This window comes from Carcharhinus amblyrhynchos, chromosome 6, assembly GCF_965287045.1.
Source record: "Carcharhinus amblyrhynchos chromosome 6, sCarAmb.v2.hapA, whole genome shotgun sequence".
NCBI classification, from domain to species: domain Eukaryota; kingdom Metazoa; phylum Chordata; class Chondrichthyes; order Carcharhiniformes; family Carcharhinidae; genus Carcharhinus; species Carcharhinus amblyrhynchos.
In genome coordinates this window covers 97488697-97508599 of record NC_137329.1, presented here as the reverse complement: position 1 = coordinate 97508599, position 19903 = coordinate 97488697, and the positions used below count along the sequence as shown (strand labels likewise).

The 19903-nt window shown below is 43.1% G+C and overlaps 1 protein-coding gene across 5 annotated transcripts in view; it reads right to left on the bottom strand.

The window, feature by feature from the left end:
• The window catches only part of LOC145344150 (fatty acyl-CoA reductase 1-like), a 198398-nt gene extending 180182 nt beyond the window's left edge, over positions 1–18216 (bottom strand). For 3 of the 5 annotated variants that reach the window (XM_080191034.1, XM_080191039.1, XM_080191035.1), the window contains exon 1: positions 18091–18216. The gene's annotated coding sequence lies outside the window, so the exon portion shown is untranslated. Of the gene's footprint in view, positions 1–10158; positions 10236–16134; positions 16263–18090 lie in introns of those variants that run through there. The other 2 variants (XM_080191036.1, XM_080191037.1) reach the window with 2 other exon arrangements.
• Between the last annotated feature and the right edge of the window lie 1687 nt (positions 18217–19903).

Sequence of the window (19903 nt, the reverse complement as noted above, 5' to 3'; positions counted from 1 at the left end):
CCCAGGCCTGCTCCCCCACCTTATCCCACAGTAGTCTCACACATTTTCCATGGTTAATCCATCTAATTCACAAATCTTGGGCACTAAGGGGCAATTTAGCATGGCCAATCCACCAAACCTACACATCTCTGGGCCATGGGAGGAAACCGGAGCACCTGGAAGAAACTCTGACAGACACAGGGAGAACATGCAAACTCCACACAGTCACCCAAGGCCAGAATTGAACTTGGGTCCCTGAAGCTGTGAGGCAGCAGTGCTAACCATTGTGCCACCATGCTGCCCTTACAATAAAGCCAGCTTTTACCTGGTTTACATCTAACCCCTTGAGTTTTCCAAGTAATGTTTATGTTGCAAAATAGAAAGTTGATTTCAAGAATGAAAAATCAAGAAATGGATTTGTGTGAATGTATGTTTTTGAGCCCATTCCGCTAACTAGATTTCAGAAGTAGCGAATCACTGTTTTTTTAATATCCCAATACTTCAATCAAACAAAGAAACAATCAGATCCAAGAGACAGCGACTTACATCTATGTATCATCTTTAACTTAGCAAAATATCCCAATGTACTTCACAAGAATGTTACCAAATGAAATTTAGTAACAAGCCACATAAGGAGATATTAGAATGCGTAACAGGTCAGAATCTGAGAATCTTTGAGGATTGCTGGGCTGGACATGACAAAGCCAGGAGGGACAAGGTCAGGGAGGAATTAGAAAGATTGGAATTTTTAAATCAAAGCATTGCTGGGCAGGGAGTCAATTATATCCGTGAGCAGAGAGGTAATAGGTGAACAGGACTTGGTGCAAGTTAAGATAATGACGTTAGAATTTTGGATGACCTCAAATTTATAAAAGGTGCAAAATGGGAGGTCAACCACCTCGCAATAGTTAAGTAATAAAGGCGTGGATAAGTATTTCAGCCGAATTCAGTGAGTCTCCTCAGGCCTCCAAAAAATTCCTAAGTGTGGCTGAAGTGCAAATTGAATAGTACCGACCCTTCCAGTGGGAATCTCACTGGTTTTCCCACGGACGACAACAATTCAGAATGCTTTGGGAGAATTCCACCCACAATCTCACACAACTAGCAGAGATGTACTCTTAAACATGTATTATTTGCCACAGCAATACAGGGTTAGATTAAAAATGAAACACAATCCCACTCCAGAAGAAAAGAAAATGGCTAAATGAATGGACCCACGTACATCTCCCTTCAGTATTGAACTCCAGTAGCCAAACTGGAGGGGGATATGCTTTTAAAATAAAATTCTGCTAAATAGACCAAATCAGAATATCCTGCCTCAAAAAAATCCCAATACAGGTTTCTGAAACTCACACCCCTCCCTTATATTCCATAGTTTTAGGCGAAGGGGTGGCAGATTTAAAACAGAAATTAGGAGGAATTACTTCACTCAAAGGGTTGTGAATCTGTGGAATTCTCTACCCCAGAGTGCAGTGGACACGGGAACACTGAATAAATTTGAGGAGATAGATAGGTCTTTAATTAATAGAGGGATGAAGGATTAAGGGGAGCAAGCAAGAAGGTGGAGATGAACATGAGATAAGATCAACCATGATCATATTGAACAGTGGAATAGGCTCGAAAGGCTGAATGGCCAATTCCTGTTCCGAGTTCATATCATTCAAAATCTTACATGCTAAAATTCAGCATTTAACAGGAAATCATTCATGCACACCTTGTTTGAATGAGATATTTTGATTCTTAAATTGGTAAAGTACTCATGGAGTTAATTTTCAAATTCAGCCTATCTTAGCACCCAAAAAACAATGTGACAAAGTAGTTTCCACTCTGTTGGCACACTGTGTCATTAAAAGATGAAGTGCGTCTATTTAATTTGTCACTTCCCTTGCCGTTACTTCCCTCTGAGAGGTTCAAACCAAATCATTCATGCGGATCTGTCTGCCTCAGCCAATGCCTATAACTCAGAGCTTGGTGCAAGAACAAAGTATGGAGAAATAAGAATGCTTGGTATTATGCTCAGTTGAATGTCATCCTAAGCAACCAATTAAAGGGGGTCATGGCATCTCCTTTGGTGACTTATGTTCTGTTTCCTCAGGTGGATTGGGAAATTGACGACGGGCAATTGCTAAGCAAGTGACCTGGACAAAATGGAAACAAAACATTTTTGGTGCAAACAAAACAATCACGAGGATGATTGCGGGATTATCAACAATGCTCCAGATCCTCTTTTAGCCTTAGCTTTTTACCATTTATATAGATGATCTGGAGGAGGGAACCGAGTGTAGGGTGTCGAAATTTGCTGATGACACCAAGATTGGGGGAACGGCAAATTGTGCGGAGGGTGTGGAGAGTCTGCAGAAGGATCTAGATAGGCTGGGCGAATGGGCCAGGAAATGGCAAATGGAATTTAATGTTGGCAAGCGTGAGGTGGTCCACTTTGGTAGGAATAATGGTAGGAAGGACTATTACTTACATGGCGAAAAACTGCAGCAGGCGACGGTGCAGAGGGACCTCGGGGTCCTTGTGCATGAGTCGCAAAAACCCAGCTTGCAGGTGCAGCAGGTGGTCAGGAAGGCAAATGGGATGCTGGCCTTCATAGCGAGGGGGATTGAATATAAAAGTATGGAGGTCTTGCTGCAGCTGTATAGGGCATTGGTGAGGCCGCAGCTGGAGTACTGTGTGCAGTTTTGGGCGCCGCACCTGCACAAAGATATTTTGGCCTTGGAGGGAGTGCAGAGGAGGTTTACTAGGCTGATACCGGAGTTGAGGGGGTTGAGCTATGAGGAGAGGCCGAATAAACTGGGCTTGTACTCGTTAGAGTTTAGAAGAATGAGGGGAGACGTATAAGGTGATGAATGGGATGGATAGGATAGAGGTGGAGAGACTCTTCCCGCTCAAAAAAGACAGTAGGACTAGGGGGCACAGCCTCAAGATAAAAGGGGGGCGGTTTAGAACGGAGTTGAGGAGGAACTTCTTCACTCAAAGGGTGGTGAATCTCTGGAATTCTCTGCCCGTTGAAGTGGTGGAGGCTGCCTCGCTAAATATTTTTAAGACGCGGGTTGATGGGTTTTTGATGACAGAGGGGATTAAGGGTTATGGGGAGAGGGCGGGAAAGTGGAACTGAGCCGCGACAGATCAGCCATGATCTTATCGAATGGCAGGGCAGGCTCGAAGGGCTAGATGGCCTACTCCTGCTCCTATTTCTTAGGTTCTTATGTTCTTACCTATGTCACAGTATATGCTGTTTATAATGAACAAGGCATGACATCTAAAGCTGGGAACAAGATGGGTGATTATATTTTGAATGTCATTTCCCGTTTGCGGTAAGGGGACTGGCTTGAGAGCAATGATGTGCTTTTAAAGTTAAGTTTTGTTGAGACCACAAGGCATAGTTACTGTGAGGAAGAGTTCTAAACTGGCACATCCTGAAGCCAATTACAGGCAACTACGATTGGGTAAGAGAGTTAAACCTAGATTGACATCTGGCACTTCAGAGGTCAATTAAAGGTTAATTGGTGAGGAGAATTAAAATTGCTCAGTTGTGGTTCTGGAATGTTTTAATAATAAAATCTGAGCCAAATCAGTCCAAGAGTCATACACAGTTATGCATATAACACTTCAAGTGCAATGGGAACACAATATGCAAACCCTTAGATACATTTTATTGTGTTTTCCATACTCATTTATGATTTGAAAGATAACCTATTTTACAATGATAAGGAAGTAAAAGTTATACTTTATAATAATGAAGTAATGAGTGACTGAACAGGCCAAATTGAACTTTCTAGCACAGCATTTTGAGGTTGTTTCATCTCCAATTTTGCCCATTTTTCTTTGAAAAGTTTTGATCAACAAGATTGATTATTTTTATACATTGTTTTTACCTTCTTAGACTTTAAGCTCTTACACTGCCAGCGTACATCATGTCGGAGGCACGCATTTAGCATTTATATTGAGAATGGTGGGGTGTCATCATGAGCTTTAAAAGCAGTTGGGGTCTTGTGACAATGAGCGATGACCCTGAGGTATAGCATTGTCTGCCAGCTGCTCCAGTAAGATTGCTAAAGTCTATTTCCAATATTCAGATACGGCCTCACTCGTCTCAAAACTGTAATCCCACCTAACGTCAATAAACTTTTCCATGGTCCGCCCCTTGCCCGCTCCAATTCTTGTGGTGGGCAGGATGGTAAAATTCCAGTCCATATGTTTACAATATCTGGATCCGCAACTGCATTTATAAATTTTCTTACACACCTTAATGGGCTCATCCTGTACTCAAGTTCACCTTTGAAATGGAGCAGCATTACAAGCTCACTTCCCTCAACATGCCAGTCGATCTGCTAATACATTCTCTATTACTATCTACCACAAGACTACCTTCACAGGTCAATGTACACATTGCGATTCCTACAGCCCCACCTGCCATAAAATTGGTCTTCTCAGCAAACTAGTAAATCGGGCCCGAGCCATCTGCTCTCTATGCAAGCTTGATGCCAATATAGAGGCTAACAAAGTTATGGCAAATGGAGAGGAGGGTTGACTCCATTTGCTCTGTGCTGCTCAGGAGGCTGGAGATCAGAGGAGCAGTAGAATGGCACACTGGTTAGCAGTGCTACTTCTCCGCACCAGGGTCCCGGGTTCAATTCCAGCCTCGGGTCACTGTCTGTACAGTGGGCTTCCTCCAGGAGCTCTGGTTTCCTCCCAGTCGAAAGATGTATAGGTTAGGCTGATTGGCCATGCTAAATTGACCCTTAGTGTCAGGAGATTAGCAGGATAAATATATACAGGAATACAGCCCAGGTGGAATTGTGATCGATGCAGACTTGATGGGCCGAATGGCCTCCTTCTGCACTGTAAATTCTATGGATTCTAAGCCCTGGGAGCCATTGGGAACTCCACGTGCGAAGAGTTGTGGCTCAGGGAATCCGAGATGCAGTGTTTGCTTGGTGCAGCAGGAAAGATGAAAGCTTTTCAAAACCCAGGAACAGGACTCAGTCAATGAAGCTGAAGCAAAGGAAAGCCCAGGAGCAGATGGGCTCTACTCAGAGAAGCTAGGGAGTTGGAATCGTGCTGATAACTGGGGTGCAGCTATATGAAAGATGTGCAGGTTAGGTGGATTGGCCATGCTACATTGCCCCTTAATGCTAAAAGATGGGTAAGTTTACTGGAATAGCTATAGTAAATACGTGGGGTTACAGGGATAGGGCAGAGGGAAGGGTCTAGGTGGGATGCGGAGGGTCAGTGATAAGCTGAATGCTGGCCTCTTTCTGCACTCTAAGGTCCAATCTAGTGGAATGTATTCTCAGAAGAAGAGATTGAACAACTGGGAAGTGAGCAGTCATTGGCGCAGTTTGCATTGCAGTGGCCCTTGAGGGAATCCAGGAATAGATCTTCAAAAGAGAAGAGCTCAAATCCCTCAGGAGGAAGACAGAGATGTATCTAATTTTGTGACTCACCGTGATCGCTGATATCTGGGTAGCTTGTTGAGAAATTAGTGGAATCTGTTTTGGTGACATCTGCTATTTAACGTTGTTTGTGACGCGTTTGATAACACATTGCCTATTAATTCATACTTACTTCAAGTTAATTCTGTATGTTAACAATGTAAAATGGATGGTGTTGATTGCTCACTTTGCTGGCTTCTCTATGGTAAAGATTTCTTCTGTTGCTTAAAACTGTAGAATCTTGTGGCTTTATTCTGTTACTAAGTCATTGTAATTTAAAAATTTCATCTAGTTTACAACATAAGTTAACATTCCCTAACCACATCACAACAAATTTGAGATCTGGGTTCGGATCATAACAACCTTTTACCCCACTTCCGCAGAGAGTGATTTGTCTGGAAACAATTAAAAATAAGCGGTTTATAAACAAGTCCATTTAACTTGTTGCAATGTATGCGGCTGATCAAAAATAATCTCGTGTCTATCACGTTAAATATGGAAATATTATGCTGAACGACTGTCTTCCATTGCTGACAACAATATTAAAATGTCACCTTCATAAGGAAGCTTTTTTCCCAGCTGGGGCTGTCACACTCTCAAAACGCACTCACAACTGACATTAGACAGTTATGTGTAAAAACATGTTGTTTTTTTTTATTTCATATTATAGACACTAGGGGTGGGATTTCCCTCCCCCTCTGCAGTGTGTTTCACAGCAGCTGCAAGCAGCGCACTGCTTAAAGTTTATTTATTAGTCACAAGTAGGCTTACATTAACACTGTAATGAAGTTACTGTGCAAATCCCCTAGTCACCACAGTCTGGCACCTGTTTGGGTACACTGAGGGAGAACTTAGCATGGCCAATGCACTTAACCAGCGTGTGAGAGGAAATTGGAGCAACCGGAGCAAACCCACACAGACACAGGGAGAACATGCATAGATAGTGACCCAAGCCAAAAATCAAACCAGGGTCCCTGGCGCTGTGAGGCAGCAATGCTAACCACTCTGCCACCGTGCCACTGTTTACTGGTGGTGGGATCTTACGATCCCGCCACTGTTAATGGGATTTCCCGTTGAACGCACCCTTGCCACTGGGCAACACCAAGGCGGGAGTGTGCCATTATCGGGACCATAAAATCCCACCAGCATAAACAGCAGCAAGATTTTGGTGTAGAACTTCACACAACTACTATGTCAATGTACTTCCGCAGTAATATTTCCTGAGAAAATTGTAGAAATTTTTTCTGCATACTTCCACATCAGCACGTTAGAAAAGGGGATCTATATCCACTCCATGATGTATAACTTTGCCTATCATTCTGTTCATTTAAGGTTTTTGCTGTTGTGTAAGAAAATTCTAAATGCCCTGTTCAAGGTGCAGTCTGATTTTGTTAGCAGGAAAGCAAATTCAATTCGTAAGGAACACAATAGCTGCAAATATAGTTGCCTCACTCAAAGCTGTGCACTTGCATCCGAGAAATTTTACTAGAATATGGTGGTGATGTTATAACTTTATAACCTTCACAATTCTTCAAAGCTCTGACAGGAAGGGCAGGGAGAAATGAGACCACGTATTTGGAACAAACTTTAAAGAGACACGTGTGCGCTGCTTCCTGTACTGTTCATGCTTAGAGTATTTTCAGAGTTGAAAAGGGGATATGGTGCTGACAGTTATCGATAAAACTGCTCCCCGACCATATGGGACAATTGGATGGACAAGGTTAAAGCTATCTGACTATTGGTGATCACTGTGTCACTGGCCACCATTTAACAGTAACAGGGAGGTTAACAATTTGAAGTTGCGACCCAACTTGTGAACAACAAAGCAGCTCCACAGACAGCTGAAGGCTGAGGCCCAGCAAAAAACCCTCAACCTAAAGCACAGGTAGTGGGTGGAGAAAGGACAGAAGAACCAGCAGTTAGCTAACAACTGTGACATATGCAGTTTCTTTAGTGCAGCCAAGACCACCTATGGCCCAATCACCCATGGTCACACCTCACTGTTGGCCAAGAACAAAGAGTTGGTCATCAAGAACAGAGAGGCAGTCAATTCCCACTAGAAGGGGCACTGAGAAGACCTCCCCAACAGAGACTCTGTCTTCAACATGAGTATTCTCGACTGCATCCCACAGCATGCTACCAGCCATCATCTCAGCACAACCCCAACCCAGCAAGAGGTAGAAAAGGCCATCTGAAGCTAAAGAGCAACAAGGTACCAGGAGCAGATGGAATCCCCACTGAAGTAGTAAAACATGGCAGTGCAGCATTATTAGTGAGAATATAAGACCTTATTTCCCTTATCTGGAAGATGGAGAACATGCCAAGAGATCTCAGTAACACCAAAATTATGATCTTTAAGAAAGGTGGCACAAATGACTGCAGTAACTACAGAGGAATTCCATGCTGTCGGCTACAGGTCCTCTTCAATCACCTGCTCCCTGTGACTGAAGAGTTCCTCCCAGATTCCCAATGCAAGTTTCACCCACTAAGGGGCATAGCTGATTTTTTTTATTCATTCATGGGACATAGACATCGATGGCTGGCCAGCATTTATTACCCATATCTAACTGTCCTTGAACTGAGTGGCTTGCTAGGCCATTTCAGAGGGCAATTGAGAATCAACCACATTGCCGTGCCTCTGGAATCATATGTTGGCCAGACCAGATAGGAACAGCAGATTTCCTTCCCCTAAAGGTCACTAGTGAACCAGATGGGTTTTTCTGACAATCGACACTGGTTTCACGGTCATTACAAGAGAAATGCAGGGATCAGCACCAACCCTTGTACATGCCTTCTTTGACCTTACAAATGTTTTCAACACTGTCGACCATGACGGATTATGGAACATGCTTCTCCATTTTGGCTGCTCCTAAATGTTTGTCACCAACCTTTGCCTGCTCCACAATGACATGCATGCCGTGATCCTAACCACTGGATCCTCTACTGGCCCGATTTACGTTCAGATTGGGGCTACCCATGCTGTGTAATCACACTGATGATCTTGTCAATCTCCTTTGCTACAACAACTCCATCTCACCTCAGCAAGCTCCCCACTGAAGTGGAGCTAAACTACAGAAGAAACCTTGACCACCTGCAGGCCAAAGTTGTCCCATCCTCTGTCTTTAAAGTAAATAGACAATGCTTACTTCCGCGCACACTAAGAGGCCAAGCTCCAAGTCATCGTCTACACCTTCATCAAGGTGTATGCGAACATGGGCTAAACATCCATAAGAACGATCTCTACCAATCTCTCTCTCTCCTCCTCCTCCTCTCCCCCAATCACATCTCATAGCACTGCCCCAGTTGTCAAAATCCATGAAGAGGCCTTGGATAGTGTGATCATTTTCCATACCTTGGGAACCTAACGTCAACATGGGAAGATATCAATGACAAGGTTCAACACCGCTTTCAGTATGCCAGTGCAGCCTTCAATTGCCCAAGGGAGAGATTGCTTGAAGATGAGAACCTCAGACCCAGTACAAAGCTCATGGTCTATACAGTACTAGTGAAACTCCCCCTCCTGTATGGCTCAGACTCATGGACAATTTACAGCAGACATCTGAAGATGCACCACCAGATCTACCTCTGCAAAATCCTGTAAATCTATCGGCAGGATCGGAAAACTGACATCAGTGTTCCCAGGCCAACATCTCCAGTATCAAAGCATTGATCACGTTCAATCAGTTCCACTGAGAGGGCCACTCTGTCTGCCCAACTCCAGTCTCCCTAAATAAGCATTTACTCAAAGCTTTGATTTGCCAAATGAAGCCCAGCAGGGCTTCAAGTACACACTCAAAGCTTCCTTGAAAAAGTGCAACATCTCTATTCACACCTGGGAATCCCTGGCCCAAGACCAGTTGAAGGATCTGAACACAGAATTTCATCGCCGAGAGCAAGCTGAAGCCAAACGGGAGGGGTGGGTGGGTGGGTGGGCGGCACGGTAGCACAGTGCTTAGCATTGCTGCTTCACAGCACCAAGGACCTGGGTTCAATTCCTGGCCTGGGTCACTGTCTGTGTGGAGTTTGCACATTCTCCTCATGTCTGCATGGGGTTTCCTCCGGGTGCTCCAGTTTCCTCCCACAGTCCAAAGATGCGCGGGTGAGGTTGATTGGCCATACTAAAAAAATTGCCCCTTAGTGTCCTGAAATGTGTAGGTTAGAGAGATTGGTGAGCAAATATGTAGGGATATGGAGGTAACGCCTGGGTGGGATTGTGGTTGGTGCAGACTCGATGGGCCGAATGGCCTCTTTCTGTACTGTAGGGTTTCTATGATCTTTTCTATGATCAAAAGTCAACAGCAAAAGGAGTGCGTGACAACTCAGCCATCTCACCTACCCGCCCTTCCAACCACTGTCTGCCCCACCCGTGGCAGAGACTGAAGGTCATGCATAGGACTCCTCAGTTACTTGAGAACTCATTATGAATGTGGAAGCAAGTTCCCCTCGACTCCAAGGGACTGCCTAAGCAGAAGCAGCCACCAAAATAGCGCTGTCAGTCAACATTCTAACTTAGCACATTCTAAGCTGGCAAAAGAGAGAAGCGCGTGTTCATTCAGCTTAAGTCTGTTCCCCAAAATGATCACAGGTACAATCTGACCATTTAACCAACTTGAAGATAACAGCTCATATCTTTTAATAGTCACTGTACTGTATTGTGGTCTTCCTTAGAAGTAAATGGCTTAAGAGAAGTTTACTGCTGCTGTGCAGAGAAAAATTGGGATCATAAATTTCCTACCTGTAAATACGTATGCAACTCTATTATAGGACTTTCCTTCTGTCTGCTACTTTGCTGAGTGAAGTACAACTCTAAAGGTTCAACCCTTTGAAAAGTAAAAGTTGTTTAATAACTCTTATTACAATCAAGCAATTGCAAAAAACAACTTATCCTCTTTTGCTCCTTGTCCTTCTGAACTGTTGAATATCTTTATTGAGTTGTTTTGCCCATTCACAGGATTTGACGTTACTAAGGTCAGCATATATTACCCATCCCGAATATCATTTGAGAAGGTGTTGGGGCAGCTCAGTGGCACAGTGCCAAACACTGCTGCCTCACAGCTCCAGGGACCTGAGTTAGGTTCCCAGCTCGGGTCACTGTCTGTATGGAGTTTGGACATCCTTCCTGTATCTGCACGGGTTTCCTCCAGGTGTTCTGCTTTCCTCCTACATCCAAAGATGTGGGGGTTAGGTGCATTGGCCATGCAGAATTGCCCCTTAGTGTTCCAGGATGTGTAGGTCAGAGATATTAATGGGATAAATAGATGAGATTACATGGATAGGGCCTGGGTGAGATGGTTGTCCATGCTGACTCGATAGGCCAAATGGCCTCCTTCTGCAATGTAGGATTTCTACGGTTTCTAATTGACAGCTTGCTAGGCCATTACAGAGGGCAGTCGAGAGCTAACCACATTGCTAGAATCCCATACATGGGTAAGGATCACTAAGGACTTAATACTTTTTCTTCCTTAAGAAAATATAGTAGTTTCACAGTCACCATTAATGGTACTAGCTTTTGATTCCAGATTTTAATTAACAGATTGAATTAAAATTCCCTAGTTGCCAAGATGGGATGTGATCATGTCTCCAGTGATTAATGCAGGTAACTGGATTACAAATCAAGTAACAGTACCACTACACTACAATACTTCATACCAGCTTCTTGCTGTGCAACAGAGTAGGTAACAAGCTGGACACAGTTAGATAGCAACACTAATATTCAGAAATAAACAGACATTAATCTATAATGTGTCATAAATATGTCATTTCCTCTATATTTCTGCCAGTACATCTTCAACTTATCACATTTCATAACTCCTCCAAGATAGTTTCCCTGACAATATCAGAATAATCACTTAAAAAGAATGTTGATATTTGTCATTCTATGCAATACAATTAGTGGAATGAATTGAGACAAGCTGTGAGAACACAATTTGGCCGTGGCTCAGTTTTGGCCTTAACTCCGTTTTCCCACCCACTCCCTGTTTGCATGGGTTCTCTGAGCAATCAGAAATCTCAGAAGGCACAATGATATAATGAATTATTAAACCAGAATCCTATCTACTCTCTTGTATCATCAAGCTGCCAGCTATTCTCACAAATAATGGTATTACTTCACTATAATAGAAATGACAATCATTGAATTCTAATGCAGTGTTTAAGTGCCACAAAGGTATGCCATAGATTGCTAAGGTAGTCATCACCATGGTCATTTGCACAGTAAGCCACTGGTCTCGGCTGTTCTGCTGTGTGGAGGTTACGGAGTGTGGAGGCCAGACTCAAACAGAAGAAAAATCATCCTGAGCCACTCTCACAAACCCCTGGTGGCCGGACTCAAATCGATAATAGAAGACACATGGAACTCCCAGGTAATCGTAGTGTATTGCACAGGCAGGACTAACAAACGGAGGGAACCCCGTCAGTTCAAAAACAGGGAGTTAATGCACCCCAAAACATCTTAAGCATTTTTAAAAAATAGGGTCCTAATAACAGGATTCCAAAAGTGCAAGTGATTCAATGCCTGGTCTGGAGCCCAAGTGTAGCCTTCTTCCCAATTTCATTTGGCCATAATAAAGATGGTCTCGTAACTAATGAACCTTTGCTTACCACCCACTAATTAGCAAAGAACCACTGATAAATTGCAATTCATAAAAGGAGAGCTGCAATGTCCATTGAACTTTAAGCCAGGTCCGAACTGGAGTGAGGCACGTCAACAAATTACATTCTGTCTGCCAGCAGAACCATCTGATGTATTTCATTCCGCAACTCTACCAGTAAGGCAACGGTTCCTGTTGCTGAGCTTCTCTAGAAGTAAGTGCTTTTTGTTAATATTTTGCTCCTCACTTATATTATGCTCCATGCAGGGAGCAATGTCATTAATACTTGGCCAGACTATCTCAGAACGACTTAGTAACCCAAAGCAATCCTCAAGAACAAACATAAACAATGGTGGAGCTTGACACTTTCAACACTGCTTCCCCACCTATAAAAGGCTAAACAGAAGACTTTCATACACATTTCATTCACCAGGATACAACTGGGTACCCAAGGTTCTTTCAAATCCTGCCACAAACACATTGCAATTGAATCTAACACAACAACCCAAGTCCCAATATGAACAAAATTCAATCAGGAATTTTATGTACATTATTAGTAAACAATCACTGATAGTATAGACAACACTGACCAAATTGTGTATTGCTCCACAGTTGCAAATATACAAAAATAGGGAGCAAGGAAAATGTGAAAAACAGTAAAAGATAAACTGCAGAGAGAGATAAAAGTAAAAGAGCCCAACACTTTAATAATGAAGGAATGAGTGATTCATCAGACAAGAATGGCGCATGAATAATTGGAAGAGGGAGACAGATTGAAATGAAAGACATACATAAAGAGGCGAAATAAACAGGAACAAGTGAAAAGGTAGAGAGAAACATGCAAAAACAGGAATGAAAGGGTAAGTCCATACACCGTTTCATTTCATGACACAACCCACGATATGCAAAGACCCAGCCCAATGCCATGCTACCAATGTGCCAAGTAACGTAGGAACATATGTGTGCTTTCCTGCTGAATGGTGGGAGCTGTGGTAAAGTACAGAAGTTAATCATCATTTGCCTGGTGTTTCCGCCAAAGTTAAAATAAATAATATTCTACCCCAGTGTTAAGTTTACAAAAGAATATCCTCTTCATTGAAACAAAGGTTGGGTATTTGTTAACGTAAATGCTGCTAATTCACCAGGTACTATTTTCCTTCCTTTATTTCATAAACCCTGGTATCCATAAAATTGATTATATGGCTCTCTCTCATTTGCTTGGTCTGCTCCTTCTAAAGTAATGACTAGAGTATGAGCTATTGGCTAGGATTCTACCCTCAGCAGGGAAGGAACTGCTTTGGCATTCATCATGTAGATAGTTGCCCAGAAACTTTTTTTGTGGGCTCATCAGTGAAGATTTCCACTGTCTGTTTCAGTTTGGCTTTACTGATAATCTGTGGTATTTGGACAGGAAAAGCAACAGAAAGGCTTGCCAACCAATCAGACTGAAGAGTTCCCACTGTGATGCACAGAATCTGAACCAGGAAGTAAGAAACAGAAAACATCAAATATATTTGAAAGATGCACAGGGAACAAAATAAGGATTGAGAAATATAAATTAGGGAAAGATAAAAGGGAGAAACAGAAAAAAAGATTTTTTTAAAAAGTCTCCAACATTAATTTGCAGAATCAAAATCTATACTGGTAAAAGTATTTTTCAGGGCCAGAGAGGTTTTTCAGCATTAATTATCACTTATTACTCCATTAGAAACTCCCTTACTGCTAAATGCGCCAGCCCTAGTACAGGACTTGAGGCCAAATACTTGAAGTTCTAGCTATTACAGTGACTTCCGCAGCGTATTTAACAGCGATGACTGCATCCTATAGAGGAACAGCGTATCTCTGACTGCAACTTCTGCATTTCCATGTTTAATTGCACAAGTGTAAATGCCAGACTTGCAGTCAGATACACCCTGTAATAACAGCGAGCACTGATAACCCTACCATTATTATTGAAGTAGAGTTCAGGCTGTTCTAACAGGATATACATATGCTTTACATCACTTGTCTGGCACAGCAACTAGAAAGTGAGGTGAAGGGGGATTAAAGTTTCCACTATTTATCAATTACAATACCATATTGTTAATGACTGAAAGGAACATACAAAGTTGTATTTCTAGGCCCTAAAATTCCAATATCGGCACAGGCATTGGTGAGCAGTAGCCTTTTAGAAATTTTCAAGGTTAGCCCTCCTACTAGATATCAATTAAGTGCAATATATATCATCATAGAATCCCTACAGTGCAGAAGAGGCCATTCAGCCTATTGAGTCTGCACAATCCCGCCCAATCCCAAAATTCGTAACCTATGCCTCCAAATCATAAAGCATAGCAGTGAGTTTAAATAAATAAACTGGAGCAAATTTTCCCTTTCTGCCCACCATGGGCACCGTAGCAGGCGAGGGACAGATCAGGGAAAGGTCCGCTGACCTCGGGCAGGATTTTCCAGTTTCAGACTAAATGTGGCCAGAAAATCCCACCCATTATGTTTTATAATCAGACTTCTAGGCCGGAATCTAACCATTATTCACACCAGTGAGTTTTTCTCATCCCACCGCAGTGAACAGAAATTTGGCCAGCCGCCAAATTCTCCGATCTCACTGCAGTGGGAGCGTGGCATGAGCAGGCAGTAAGATCACCGTCCCTAGTGTCCAGTTTATATTGTAGACATTTCTCAACACTGCATTCAAATGCTGAGAAACCATAACCTTGGTGGTTTAGAGAAAACTATAACTTATATAGCAAGACAAATGTTATAATACTTTGAGGTTCAGCTACTGTTGTAGGGTAGGGAACATCAACAACCAATTTGCACATAATAAGTCGAACAAACAGCAATGAGATAGCCAACTGGCTAATCTATTCTGGTGATGTTGATTGAGGAATAAATATTGAGTAGGACAACAGGGGAAACTGCCATTCGCTTCTGCAGAAAGTACCCCAAGGACCGAGATGGTAGGCAGGCCTCTGTTCTGATGTTTTATATGAAAACAGCACCTCCAACAGTGCAGCAACCACTTGGTGCTGCAATAAAGTGTCAGTTTGCATTATATGCTCAAGTCTCTGGGATTGAGGCTCAAATTGTCACACATTTGTTATTTCCTACTCGACTATTCAGCTGGCCTCCCATTTCCACTCCATGAGTTCATCCAAAACTCTGCTGCTGCTATCTTAATTTGCTTTAATTTCCTTTTGCCCACCACCTGTGGTCACTGATCCACACTAGTTCTTGATCTTTACAATCTTGTATTCAACTTCCTGCATAGCCTCAACCCTCTCTCTGTAACCTCCAACAGCCCAAGAACTCTCAGAGAACTCAGCATTCTTCTAATTCTGCCCTCGTGCATCTTTTGTCCCACCAATGGTGGTGGGGTCTTCAATTGTTTAAGACCCCAAGTTCCAGAATTTCCTCCCATGACCTTGTTCGTCTCTCCATCTTCCTCCTTTCCTCAAGGCACACTTCAAAACCACTGCTTTGATCATTTCAAAATAACCGGTGATCTAAACCATAATGACCACCAACCCTCTGTTGTAACGCACACTACCTTGAAGAGATGATGTGAAGTTGCTGGCGTTGGACTGGGATGAGCACAGTAAGAAGTCTCACAACACCAGGTTAAATTCCAACAGGTTTATCTGGAATCACGAGCTTCCAAAGCTCTGTTCCTTCATCAGGTTGAGCAACCACCCATTCCACCTGATGAAGGAGCAGTGTTCTGAAAGCTCGTGATGCCAAATAAACCTGTTGGACTTTAACCTGGTGTTGAGAGACTTACCATACCTTGAAGCAAACTACTTACGGTACGTATTTATATGCAGCAAGCTATTAAAATAATCCAGGCTAACACCTTAGCCCAGTACTGAAGGAGGTGCTGCCTTGTCAGAAGTGCCAACCTTTATATAAGTTAAATAGAGGGTCCGTATGCTATCTCATGTTATGTAAAAGATCCCATGACACTATTTGAAGAGGAGCTGGGGGATTATTCCAATGTCCTGGCCAACTTTCAAATCATTCCACCAACAAGAAGGATTGAGACTCCGCATTTGTAAAAGACAATTTTCAAAGCGACTGCATGACAATAATATTAAAGACTTCATCAAGCCTTCTAAAAAGGTGCTTACACCAAAATAGGCAAGACCCAAATGTCGGTAGCTACAATAAGAAGTGCAGGAACTTCACACCGTCCAATATAATTGAATCAGTGGTCAGAATGCCAGATTTCTTGCAGTCTACGGAGACGCAGCAAGAAGTTTGACAGCAACTTGCGGATTTCCACTCTGCACCTCCCTGAAATTGCCGCTCGAATAATGGTGACAACCGGCTGCCTCGCCCGTTATTCTTTTTTAAACAGTAAATGCCTAACCACAAATCTACCTGAGCGACCCAAACACACACACCAAAATGTGGAAAGCAGTGAAGTGGAGCTTGCAGTAAGTAACCAGCCATTGCAATGAATAGAAGGAAAGGAATAACAGATTGTATTTTCTTCACACACACACACCACTTCCTGGGTCAAAACGAGTCTGTATTATGGCAATTAACCACGGGCAGAAACTGTCAGACAACAATTGGACACGCAGCAGCTAAAATTAGAGTAGCCACATCTCAGAAAGGAGCTGGTGCCCCTTTTGTAAGTAGTTTTCAGGGAGGCCAGTTCCTGGAATTACCAGTAAAAAAAAGCAATCACGTAGCGAGGCAAAGTGACATGTCAAACGGATAGGATATTAACTGTTGGTGGCGTTAAGCTCTTTCAATGCTGCTTACGGATTTTCTAAAGGTGAACTCTCGAGCTTAAAATGAAACAAAAACAATAGAATGGAACATGAAATCTGCCTGTCTGCAGCTTTATTGTATAGCACGCTCCGTTAATAAAAGACACTTGCAGCTAATTGCAAGACAGCCCAGTCTAGAGGCACCGCCCCATTACAAAAGACGCAGCACATCCCCCCGAGCAGGCTGTGATAAAGGCTCAATTCCCGATTTCTTCACGGGGACAAGTCGTTCCTCAATCAAATTCATGGCTACTGATGGCGATGCTCCCTTTCTGACTGAGGCAATGTAAAAAGGAACATTAAGGCAGGGACTCTGTTGAAAAACCAAGGCGTGTGCCAACATCTCAGTTGAAAGAGCGGCTCCACTCCCGCCGCCTCAGGTTCCTGATTTCTGAGCACTGCATCCGATCTGGTGCAGAAGTGTTCTCTCTCTCTTCCGTCTTAGTCTCATTACTGAAGGCATACAGCTCACGCTGCTTTTATCAGATTCCTAACTCCCCCTCCGAGCAAAGACGCTGTGGCCCAAATTAAAATAACTTGGCTTGTGATTTTTTTGATTTAAAATAACATTTCTGATCACAGTAAGCAAATACACAAACGTAACGCGCGGAGTTAACACACTAAAACCTAGGTAAGGAACAACTAGTTGGAGGAAATTGGAGGTCTTTCGTGCTTGGAGTAAGGAGGGTAGGCGGCGGCTGATGGGCCGAAACGTCGTCCTCACCCGCCTGCAGTTTATGGAAACTGTCATCTTAACATTTACTTTTCCTGTGCATCAAGGATAGTCATTAAGGGGTAAATGCTGGAACAGGGGAGTGGGGGAGAGACCATACTCCAAATGATATCACCAGTGTGGGTGCGGTTCTGAAAAAAGCAGAAACATAAAAACGCCTGATACTTATTTTGGAATATAACATGTGGAATGCCAAAGGAAATGGCTGGGTTTTCCAAGAGCTCTTAATGTCCAGCCATCTGCAGCGGCTGCACACCCACTCCAGTGTTCCCAGAGTGTTTCCCCTGCTCTGGGAATGATGAATTTCTTCCCATTTTTAACACCCAGTTTCTCCCACCCTTATTGTGTGACGTGCAATTTTTTAAAAAAACGATCGTATAACACAATCAGAGAAATATTGGGACAGCCTGTATTCCCTCCCCCCGCGTAACATCCCAAAGCATGGGATCTGCATTCATTCATTGTTATTACACAGACACAGGGAGAGATCTGAGAGAAATGACAGGCAGCCTCCAGCCTGAGAGAAACAGGTGAGTTTCACAGGAGGAAAGGAGACGGCTGACGGTGCTTACCGTGTGCATGGGTCGCTGCGGGCGGCGCTGCTGCGGATCGGGCTCTGGGTTTTTTTAAAAAGCACAAGCCGAAAGTCAGCGGAACTGGGAAGAGGCGATCGCCGGTACTAAGGGCTGCTGCTACCACCCCGGTCCCTCCTCCCGCAGCGCAGGCGCCTCTCTCTCTCTCTTTCTCTGTGTCTCACTCACAGTGAGCAATATTCAAATAACTCCCTCTCTCTCACACACACACACACACTGGAGGCAAGCACGCCAGCAGCAGCTTGTCCTGGGACTTGTAGTCTTTGCAAACCAGACCTATAGCAGTGTTCTCCTGTGTGTGTTACATGCTATGGATGAAGACTTCAATAAGAAGAATTTTATGTAATTTTTGTTCAAGTAGGCTTTAAAAAATCACCATTCATTTAACCCCTTTATACTTGTCATCTTCAGAGCTTTGCGATTAGAATGAGGTGGATATGTACACACACACAGAGTACTGAGACTTCTTATAAAGACATTTTTTTTACTTTGATAAATGCTGCCACACATTTGCACTTGAAGCAAAAGTGCCCTATGTAGGAGATTATTGCATTTTTACGTGGGGTTTGATCAATAATCACGGAGCAAGACCATTATCACTGGGTGGATCGCATTAACTTGGATTAAAAGCAATAACTTAGTGAACGCCCGAAATTTCAATTTTAGGAACATAGGGCTTAGGGGCGGGAGTGGGATCGTTCGGCCCTTTTCCAGCCTGCTGCACCATTCAGTAAGATATTAGTTGATCTGGTTATGGCCTCAGCTGCACTTTTTTGACTATCCCCATAGCCCTATCCAGCAAACATTTTGATTTATTATTGTCACATGTATTGGGACGCAGTGAAAAGTATTGTTTCTTGTGAGCTAGACAGAGTTCACAAAGTACATAAGGAAGAAGGAAAAGAGTAGGTGCAGGATATAGCGTTACAGTCACAGCTAGGGTGTAGAGAAAGATTATCTTCAGACAAGGTAGGTCTATTCAAAAGTTGATGGCAGCAGGGGAGAAGCAATTATTGAGTCAGTTGGTACTTGATTTCAGACTTTTGTATCTTTTTCCTGTTGGAAGTAGATGGAATGGTATGTCCAAGGTGTGTGGGATCCTTGATTATGCTGGCTGCTTTTCCAAGGCTGTGGGAAGTGTAGACAGAGTCAATGGGTGGGAGGCTGGTTTGCATGATGGACTGGGCTACATTCACAACCCTTTATAATTCCTTGCGGTCGTGGTTAGAGCAGGAGCCATACCAAACTGTGATACATCTGGAAATGATTCTATGGTGCACCTGTAAAAATTAGTGAGAGTTATAGAGTGGACATGCCAAATTTCCTTAGTCTCCTGAGAAAGTAGAAGCATTGGTGGACTCTCTTAACTTTAGCATCAGCGTGGGGGACCAGGACATCTAACTTGGCCCTGAATAAGTTCAATGACCCAGCCTCCACTGCTTTCTGGGGTAGAGAATTCCACAAAGTACCAACCTTTTCAGAGAGGAAAATAACTCAGATCTCCATCTTAAAAGGGTGAAATCTTATTCTTAAAGTGTGACCCCTGGTTCTAGTCTGTGGCACCAGAGAAAACATCCACTGTGTATCCACCCTGTCAAATCTCTTCAAGATATTATACATTTCAACAAGATCACCTCACATTCTTCTAAACGCCAATGGATTTAGGCTCAATCTGTTCAATCTTTCTTCATAAAATAAGCTTTAATTCCAGGAATGAGTCAAGTGAACCTTCTCCAAGCTACTTCTAACACAATTCCTTTTTTCAAATAAGGACATCAAAACTGTCCACTGT